The sequence below is a fragment of the Benincasa hispida genome, chromosome 12, assembly GCF_009727055.1.
Source record: "Benincasa hispida cultivar B227 chromosome 12, ASM972705v1, whole genome shotgun sequence".
Classification (NCBI taxonomy): domain Eukaryota; kingdom Viridiplantae; phylum Streptophyta; class Magnoliopsida; order Cucurbitales; family Cucurbitaceae; genus Benincasa; species Benincasa hispida.
Window position 1 is genome coordinate 57,745,994 of NC_052360.1, and position 10,871 is coordinate 57,756,864.

Genomic DNA, 10,871 nt, shown 5'->3' on the forward strand with positions numbered 1-10,871 from the left:
AATATCAGGACAACCTGGCTCTGATACTAATTGAAGGAATTCTAAATAGAGATCCAGTGAGCGGAAGCAGATCGTTCCAAGTTCCATTGAGAAAGAACTCAAAACATTACGGTCTACAAGAACAGATTATGCATAAACAATAAATTACAACATGCTTCTTTAAATGAACAGACAAAGGATAAAGTATGCAAACCTTTGAAGAACCTTTCTTCAAGTATCCCTCAATCATTCAGCAACTCGTTCAACAGTACGAACTCGAACGCAACAATCAAAACTCGACCTCAACGAACGATTGGATGAACTTCAATCACAATCGAGTTCAACTCGATCCTCGATCCTCGAACGAAACTTGAACACTACCACAAGAGTTATCTTGGTGTGAGAATCCAAAAGTTGTGAGCTTTATGTGACTTTAGATAGAGAAATGAAGGAGGTAGACGATCAAGTAAGTGGGAGATGGAAAAAATCTATCGCATACACTAGATACTCGATCGTGTAGTAAGAAGAAGCCTATCGTATAGACTTGTTACTCGATCGTGTAACAACGAGTAAACGAGTAACTATCGTATAGTAAACTCGATACTCGATCTTGTATGCTCTCTATGCGATCGTTTAATAAAATACTTTTACTCGATAGACTTTCTGTGAGACCAATCCGAATAAATACATCAACTTCTGAATTTTGGAAAACCATTTTCCTTTTATCTCACAGTTACCATAAAACTTACAATAATCTCCCACTCAATTCGGTTATTAAAGAAAAAGATAAATTAATTATCAAATAATTAATATATTATAAATAAATACAATAACCAACTTATCATATTATATTTATAACCTATAGTTTTAATATTTCATCATATGAAACATATAAATTATAATTCTTTTTCTATTTTATGGTATTTAATATAAATCATATTTATATTAATTTTTCCAATTAATGTATCTAATATATCAAATCAATTATATCACATATAATTGAATCAATTTAATTATATCACATATAATCAAATTTCCTCTTGTTAATTTGAACACTTCAAACTAACCCAAAATGCAATTCTCCGTTGAGCTACCAAGGGGACCTTATGGACCTGTAGCTTGAAGCTCCAACGGTACGTCAATAACTGACTAAACTCTTTAATCACAAGATTCACCATCCATTAATTGTTGGTCACTCCACTAAAGGCCGACAGTTGCATTCTTCGCACTACAGATATATTTTTGTGTCATTGGATATAACCAATCAACAGTGCGATGACCTTTCACAAATTGCTCGTAGCTCCACGTGGTATGGTGGACATCCCAAACGCGTGTCGCCGTCTGGGCGGGCATGGGCATTATTATTATTATTTTACTTTTTATTTAATTTCATTCAATAGCTCCACGTGTTGTAAGAAAGGGCGCCATCAAGTGTTCCGCACGTTTCGCATGTGCCTGCATGTTTAAGGATTGTGAACGGAAAAGCCGAAAAGAAAAATAAAACTTTAGTTGAGTTAGTAGTTGCTGAAGGATTTTGAGATCCATAGCGGAAGCGGGGATCGTTCCCAATTTTAAAATTTTCGCAGAAATTAAAATAAGCAGAGAACTAATTATGCATATCATATATATTTTACAACATGCTTTTGAATTAAGAAAGAAGATTAAGGTTAGAATTTTACTAACCTTTGAAGCAAGATCTTCGCAAATTTCCTCCTAATCGATCACGAACTCTTCGTACAGTAACAAACCTTAACGTGGACACCACAACAATAGAATCTTCTGTATTCTTCTTAGGGGTTGAGAATTACAGAAAGAGTCGTGGGCTTCTCTGATTTTTGAAAGAGGGAAAGAGGAGACCTCCTATGATCCTCTACTGTGAAAAAGATGAAGCAATCGTAAAACCACTCCCCACATACCATAATTTTTTTAGAGAAAATTAAGGGGAGGGAAGTTGTAACTCCCTCCCTTTAATTTTAAAAATAAAATTAATTTAATTTCATAAATAAATAAATATATATACATACACACACATAATAACTAACTTATCATATATTTATATAACTATATGTTATATAAAGCATAACACATAACCTATAGTTTTTATATTGTATCAAATAAAATATAACCTATAGTTTTTATTTCTCTCAACAATGCATGGTATTTAATATAAATCCAATTGATATTAATTTTAATTATATGAGTTTCATCCATACAATTAGTATTTGAATCATATTCAAATATTTAATTCCTATCAAAATAAGGTTCATATGATAATGTATCAAATACATTATATTAATTATATTACATATAAGTAATTTAAATTAATTATATCATATATAATTAATTCCCTCAATTAATTTGAACAATTCAAATTAATCCAAAATTAATTCTCAATAATCTATGTTGAGCTACATAGGAGACCTTATGAACCTGTAGATTAAAGCTCCAATGGTAATTGAATAATTAATTAGACTCCTTTAATTATTCAACATCCATTAACTGTTGATCACTCCACTAAAAACCAACAACTGCACTCTTCGCACTACATATATATATTTTTATGTTCATTGGATATAACCATTAACACTGCGATGACCCTTCACAAATTGCTCGTAAGTACAATTGGGCCAAAATTATAGTTTTTCCCCTATATTTATATCTAACTTCTTAAGTACCACTAATCCCTCTAATGAGCAATAAGTCATAGTCCAACTATGACCAAACCCTTCTCAAGAAAAGAGAGAGTGTGACACCACATTATTCAAGCCCCGGAATCAACCCTTAAGGGAACAATTTATCTACTTACCCCGACATTAAGGAATGAGTAAATTTCGTCTTGTGTAGCTGTGCTCCCGGCTCCCCAATCAAACGAACCCCTAAAATGGTAGGCTTATTGAATCGACGATCTAGCACTCTCACTCATACAAATCAAAGGACCGCCTTCATAGACAGAAGTTCATAACTCATTCAGGATTCAGGCCATGTCACCTATGGTTATCCTAGTGAAATGTAAGTCTCTATTATTAATGGTGTTATATAATGAGAATAACCATTTCATGGTCCGATCTTATATAAACTCCTTTGTATAGAACACCTATGCTTACATATCTTTATATGAATGATCAGGATCGTATCATCTATAAAACTTTACAACTGTAACATCTACAAAGCAGACCGTAATCATAGTGTCACCAGAATAAGGTGATAATGGGCAGAAATGTACGTTATCATGGTGTTAAGTTCTTAAACAATGTTAGCTTGCCTTGATAAAATATGTTAAATTGCGTCCATTAAGCATCAATTTCATAATATTGCAGTCGCATGCGTTCATCGCATAGGAACAGTTGATTTTTGTATTTTTATGTAGAATATGTGTTGACGCAATGCAAGAATTGAAATCAAAGGAAATCATTGGTCAAGTGCAACTTCACCACAAGGCTTTGCGATGATCGTGTTCGCAAACATTCGCCTGAGAAGGATCGCCGCAACTTGATCAGTGCAACATGGTGGACGCATCTGGGTGAAAGGCTAATTAATCTCGATGGGACAAAAACCTGATGACAGTCGAATGCGAATTAAGTTGACAGACGATAACCACCACAAGTCCATTCAGCTTTTCGGTGACCATTATTCGGCGCATCAGTCAGGAATTAAAGCCATCCCATCTGTAAAATCATGAGAGAGAAGCCGCCTTTCACTATGGATGCTCTATAAATACCAAGGGCATTCTTCAGAAAAGGGGTTCACGAGTTCAACTATCTTTTATTCCACAAGCTACGAATCTGTTCATAGTTTTCCTTTCATTTTATGGCGGAGTAAGAGAAGAGTGGTGACGTCGGAAATCACTTAGGGCAACTCGAGAGAGAACCTTGAGGCAAAGAAGTAAAGAGCGGGCCGACTCTCGGGAGAGCGAGATTATCTTTTAAGCACGAGTAGAAGACAGTGTAAAAGCCTGGGCAGCAAGAGATTACTACCAGGGCCTTTATTCTATACTTGCATTGTTATTTTGTACTTCATCTTTATATTTATACTATGGAAGTTCTATTTCTCTATTTGCTCACTCTCTTAGCACGCATGAGTAGCTAAACTAGTCGAATGGGTTGAGAAGAACTAAGCTAACATGACCTAGGAAGTTCATTGCTTGTGATTGTGTTGTTTTCTGCTGTGCAAAATACCCTTTAGAGTTACTCGAGAGAGAATCTAAAGAAAGAACCTAATATCTCGAGAGAGCTAGGTTAGAATCTGGACTCGAGAGAACAAGATTAGAATTGCATAAACAAGAGATAGGGACTTAGAGATAAGCTCTGTTTGTCAACCTGCATCGCATGCATCCTAGATATGGAAATGATATTATGTGGTCGCCTTATTTGTGTGCGTGCTATCCTGTCATCGTATAAATAAGAATAGAGACTTATGTGTAGGTTCTATAGACTTATCGTATATATCACATGCGTTCTAGCATTAGAAGTCGTAGCATTCACATCGGGAGGTGGTTTACTATTGTATGCATGTTGCATGATTGCAAAGCATGAACGCATTCTAGGAAGTGTTAGTCGAAACCCTTCTCAACCCGTTCACCGCATACTCATCGCATCTTTCGTTTACCAACTCTTTTTAAACTCCGCCGAATTTGTTTATCTTTCATCATCACAAACAATAGCCTCAACAACAATTTATTTATTTGGTTACCGCAAGGTTTTCATAAAAATTATCAACGCAACCTGTTTTCACAAGTCCCTGAGTTCGACCTTAGACTTACTAGGAAACACAGTAGAATTTACACTTAGATTCCGCTGAGGAAACTTGAGTGCACAACGCAATTTCGTCAATGCATAGCATCTACATTTCCACTTCATAAAAATAAGCATCAAGTTTTTGCGCCGTTGCCAGAGACTTCGGCAAAATAGTGTGCTAACGGTAAATTTTATGATTTCTTTGCAGACCTTCAATCTCTGGCGAATTACGACCCAGAGATTGAGAGGACGTTTAAATGAAGACTGAGAGACAGCCAACAGCAACCACAGTCAGATAAAGAAGAGATGGCAGAGCAGCTTAAAAATGGAGCACCAAATGATAACAATGTCATGGCGAATTCAATCTTGTTGGTAAACGATCGCAATAGACCCATTAGGGACTATGCATCGCCAAACCTCTATGATTTCTCTCCAAGAATCATGAGGCCTGCCCTCGACGGAAGCAGATTCGAGATGAAACCGGTGATGATGCAGATGATCCAAACTACAGGATAATTCGGTGGAAGGCGTGGCGAGGACCCGCCCACCTCCGAAGCTTTATTGAAATCTGTAATACTTTTGTGTTCCCGAAGAACTCTGCCGAAGAAGTTTGACTAATTTTGTTCCCATTTTCTCTCTGTGATCAGGCTAGGAAATGGGCGTATTCTCTCGAGCTGGGAGAGATCACTTCTTGGGCATAGGTCGGGGAGAAATTTATGAAGAAGTATTTTCCACCTATCGAGAATGCCAGACGAAGGAAACTGATTACAAATTTTGAACAAGACATGGACGAATCACTCAGTGATGCCTGGGCGAGGTTTAAGATATTGGTCCGGGACTGTCCACATAATGGGTTGCCAGACTGCCTCCAGATGGAAATTTTTTTATCATGGTTTGAATCCCGCTTCACAGACCGCTACCAATGCGACAGCCGCTGGTGGTCTATTGATAAGACATATGACGAGGCGAAGAATATCTTGGATCGCGTCTTTAAGAATCATGAAGATTGGAGAGAGAGTGACCGGCGATTGAGACTCAAAGACACTGACGCAAGTAATCGTGCTATTGCTTCACTACAAAACCAGATGACCGCAATGATGAACTTAATCAGGGAATTGCAATAAGCAGGCCAACACCGCAAAACGGGCAAATCAACGCAATCAGTCAAAACATCGCAAGGTGTGCGACTTGCGGTGATGGGCATGTGATGGAAGATTGCCCTTAAAATCTACCATCCGTCTACTTTGTAAAGAATAAACCTTTTTCGAATACCTACAACCCCAGGTGGAGAAACCACCCGAATTTTTCTTGGACGAATCAGCAACAGAATTTCCAACCTGTGCCGTAGAAGGAAGGGCCACCAGGATTCTTCCCACGCAATAACGGTCAACCGAGCAATCAAGCAAGTAGCTCACAACCACCGTAATCCTCTTCTTTGGAGAGTCTATTGAAGCAATATATAGAGAAAAATGAAACTATGCTTCAAAGTCAAGCTACGTCCATCTGCAATCTCGAATTACAGATGGGCCAGATTGCGAGTGAGCTGAAGAGTAGACCGCAAGGGGCTTTGTCGAGTTCAACTGAACTTCCACGCAACCCGGGGGGATCAGGTAAAGAGCTGTCTCTTATACACATCTAGATGTGTATAAGAGACAGGTGTGACCTGGGAGCTAGCATAAATTTGATGCCTCTGTCGATCTTTAGGCAACTGAATGTGGGGCAACTTGTGCCCACAACAGTGACTCTCCAACTGGCCCATAGATCTCTGGTGCATTCAGAGGGAAGAGTGAAGGATGTGCTGATAACCATTGACAAATTTATCCCGCCAGCTGACTTCATCATTTTAGACTACGAGGCCGACAAAGATGTGCTCATCATTCTGAGGCAACCCTTTTTATCAACGGGTCATGCTCAGATTGATGTATATAAAGGAGAGATCACTTTGAGCATCAACAGATAGAAGCTCAAGTTTAACATAATTCGTGTCATGAAGTTTCCGAATGAAGAAGACCTGCATGACTCAGATGATGATCAGAATTCGATTGAAGAAGAAAAGTTTGATGAAGAGAATAAAGAAGAGGTGTCAGCGCATCCGTTGCTGCCTGTAATGCGATCATAATAAAAACAAACAAGGAAGAATAAATGATCACAAATCAAGGAGAAGAGCCAACAGGAAAGGAAGAAAGAAAAACAACGCAACCTTCCCTAGTAGAACCACCAACACTTGAATTAAAGACCCTACCAACCCATTTAAAGTACGCATTTTTGGGAAAGCATGAGAAGTTTCCAGTTATCATCTTTTTTGCGCTCAATAAAGACTAGGAGAATGCATTGATGAGCATTCTAACGAAGCATGTGCGAGCAATTGGTTGGACGTTCGCCTACATTAGAGGAATTAACCCTGCGTACTACATGCACCGCATTCTTCTTGAAGAGGACCACAAAGCAACGATTGAACATCAACGAAGACTCAACCCTGCGATGAAAATGGTCGTCAAGAAGGAGATCATTAAATGGCTAGATGCGAACATTATTTATCCTATAGTAGATAGCACGTGAGTCAGCCCCCGTGCAGTGTGTGCCGAAGAAGGGCGGTATGGCGGTAGTCCCGAATGAAAATAATGAATTAATACCGCAAAGGACCATCACTGGATGGCGCATTTGCATGGACTACCTCAAGCTGAAATGCGACCACAAAGAAAGATCATTTCCTTCTATCATTCATTGACCAAATACTAGACCGACTAGCAAGGAATGACTTCTACTGCTTCCTGGATGGTTATGCCGAATACAACCAAATTATGATAGCTCCAGAAGATCAAGAAAAGACCACATTCACCTGCCCATATGGGACATTTTCTTTTCATCGCATGCCGTTTGGCCTCTGCAATGCGCCAAGCACGTTCCAAAGGTGCATGATGACCATCTTTTCAGATTATCTCGAGGACTCCGTGGAAATATTTATGGATGACTTCTCGATTTATGGGAACATTTATGAATTCTGTTTAGCCAATTTGGAGAAGATACTGAAAATATGCAAAGAGATGAATTTAGTGCTTAATTGGGAAAAATGTCATTTCATGGTGAAGGGGGGCATAGTGTTGGGACATAAGATTTATCGGGATGGGTTGGAGGTGGACAAAGCAAAAATCGAAGCAATTAAAAAACCTCCACCTCCAACTAGCATGAAGGGATCTAGCACCCTCACCCATACAAATCAAAGGACCGCCTTCATAGGCAGAAGTTCACAACTCATTCAGGATTCAGGTCATGTCACCTATGGTAATCCTGGTGAAATGTAAGTCTCTATTATTAACGGTATTATATAATGAGAATAATCATTTCATGGTCCGATCTTATATAAACTCCTTTGTATCATCTGTAGAACTTTACAACTATAACATCTACAAAGCAGACCGTAATCTTAGTGTCATAGGATAAAGCATCTAGCCTTATCCATCTACTACAAACCATTTAGGTTATCACTTAAACACGATCCACCAGCATGTCTCTACATACATCTTTAAGCTATAGAATATAACCTCAGATGTTAGTTTTGAAGGAACTCTTATCAAAGAGAACCCATGAGCGGAAGTACGATCCATCCAAATTCATTGTGACAAAATTACAAGCATTCACAAATATATAAACTAGTTATGCATCTTCTAACAAATTACGACATTCTTTAGAAATTAAATACATAAGGAGCGAGAGACTTACCTTTGAAGAACACTTCTTCCATTGATCTCTCACTCTCATGAAGACCTTCGACAGCAATATTTCGCTCTCGCCCAGATCGTTTACCCAATTGTCCAGTAGTCACGAACAATCTTTTCCCTGAACAAAAACCTCTCGGACACCACAACTCAGTAGCCTTGGTACTCTCGTAGTGATAATTGAGGAGGTGTGGGCTCTGTTATGAATTTGGTAAAGGGTTGGAGGAAACTACGATCGTACTATACGACCAAGCAATTGGGAGAAGGATACTTTCTATCGTATAGACTTTGTGCTTGATCGCTTAGTCAAAGTCAGCAGGTACACAATCATTTAGGAAAAAACAGCTACATGATCGTTTAATGAAACTCGCTAGCCATGTGATCATTTCATAAAATGTTACACGATCGTTTAGGGAATGGCACGTGTACACGGTCGTTTAGACAAATACTTGAAGGCTGTCGTGTAGTCTCTCGTGAGCTAAACGATTGGTTGTGTACTTAATGAATCGATACCTTTACAAAATGAAAATATTTTCATTTTATCCTTCACTTATGAAAATTGAAAACAACCTCCTACTTTCATGCACAATTAAAGGAGAAACCACCCACAATTATCTCATAATTTTTTTAATTATATATAAATATAATAACTAATTTATCATATTATATTTATAACCTATAGTTTTTAATATCACATCATATGTAACATTTAAACTATAATCCTTTTCTCCTTTACTTGATATCAATCATATTTATATCAAATTCCTCCAATTAATGTACTTCATACATCATATCAATTATATCATATACAATTGAACCAGTTTAATCATATCATATATAATCAAACTCCCTCTTGTCAATTTCAAAACTTCAAATTGACCCAAAAACTGATTCTCAACTTGAATTCATTGAGATACCAAGGGGACCTTATGAACATGTAGCTTGAAGCTCCAACGGTACGTGAATAGCTTACTAAACTCTTTAGTCACGAGATCACCATCCGTTAACTTCCAGGCACTCCACTAAAGACCGACAACTGCACTCTTCTCACTATAGATATCTTTCTATGTCCATCGGATATAACTAGTCAACAGTACGATAACCCTTCATAGATGCTCGTAAGTATAGTTGGGCCAGTTTACCATTTTTCCCATGTAGTTACATCATAGTCCTTCTATGAATGGACATCTCTTGGGCCTTGAGATGGTGTGTGGGGCGACATCATTCAAGCCCCGGAATCAGCCCTTAAGAGAGCAATCTATCTACTTACCCCTGCTTTGGGGATGGAGTGAATTCCATCTTGTGTAGCTTAGTTTTCAGCTCCCCAATCAGACAAATCGCCAAAGTCGTAGGTTTGAGTTAGCAATCTGGCCACTCGAACCCATGCAAATTAAAGGACCGCCCTCATAGGTAGGAGTTCCTCACTCAGGATTAAGGTCAGATTTCCTATGGTCATTCTAATGAAATGAAGTCTCTGTTATGAACGATGTTATATGACGAGAGTAAACATTTCGTGGTTCAATCTTATACAAACTCCTTTGTATAGGACACCCCCGCTCACATGTCTCCTCAATAATGATCAGGATTAGACCATCTGTAGCACGTCACAACACTTGTAACTATCTACAAAGTGGGTCGCATCCGTAACGTCACCAGGATTAGGTTTCCCTTCTATATCCATATACGACAGACCATTTAGGTTATCACTTAAGACATGATCCACTTGTATGTGTCCACATACATGCTTAAGTTACAATGACAATAAGGAATCTTAGTTTATTGGTTTGTGGTAAATGCAAATAAAACATCTCATGTTTCATAGACAATAATGAAGAAAATATCTCATATTATTACATCATAAACGTTTGTTCATAAAGGTGTTTACAAACTACAGGACCCTACGAGAGTTTTGAGCATCATCCCCAACAAAATTCTCTCACTTGCCCTAATCCAGCCGCGGGTAGTCCCGTAGACCCATGCTTTGAAGGTGACCCTAAAAACTGTAGCCGTGAAAGCCTTCATAAACGAGTCAGCAACGTTGTGCTTCGAAGCGATCTTCATGACTATCACGTCCCCTTGATGCACTATCTCACAGATGAAATGATACTTATGATCTACATGTTTGTCGCACTTGTGACTCCTAGGCTCCCTAGAGTTCGCCACAACACCACTATTGTCACAATAAAGGGTGATGGGTCTATACATGTCTAGAATAACTTCCAGATCAATCAGGAACTTCCTGAGGCCAAACGGCCTCCTTAGCAGCCTTACAAGCCGCTACATACTCGGCCCCTATCGTGGAGTCGGCGACATACCCCTGCTTAGTGCTTTTCCACATTACAACTCCTCCGTTAAGAATGAACATTGAGCATGAAGTAGATTTTCGAGAATCCTTATCAGTCCATAAGTCAGAGTCCGTGATCCAGTAAGGATCAAATCCTTA

At 38.5% G+C, this 10,871-nt stretch overlaps 1 non-coding gene across 1 annotated transcript; it reads right to left on the reverse strand.

Annotated features, from left to right (window-relative positions):
- Positions 1-5,461: 5,461 nt before the first annotated feature.
- Positions 5,462-5,568, reverse strand: LOC120068637. Its single transcript, XR_005479274.1, has one exon. It is a non-coding gene; the product is annotated as a small nucleolar RNA R71 (small nucleolar RNA).
- Between the last annotated feature and the right edge of the window lie 5,303 nt (positions 5,569-10,871).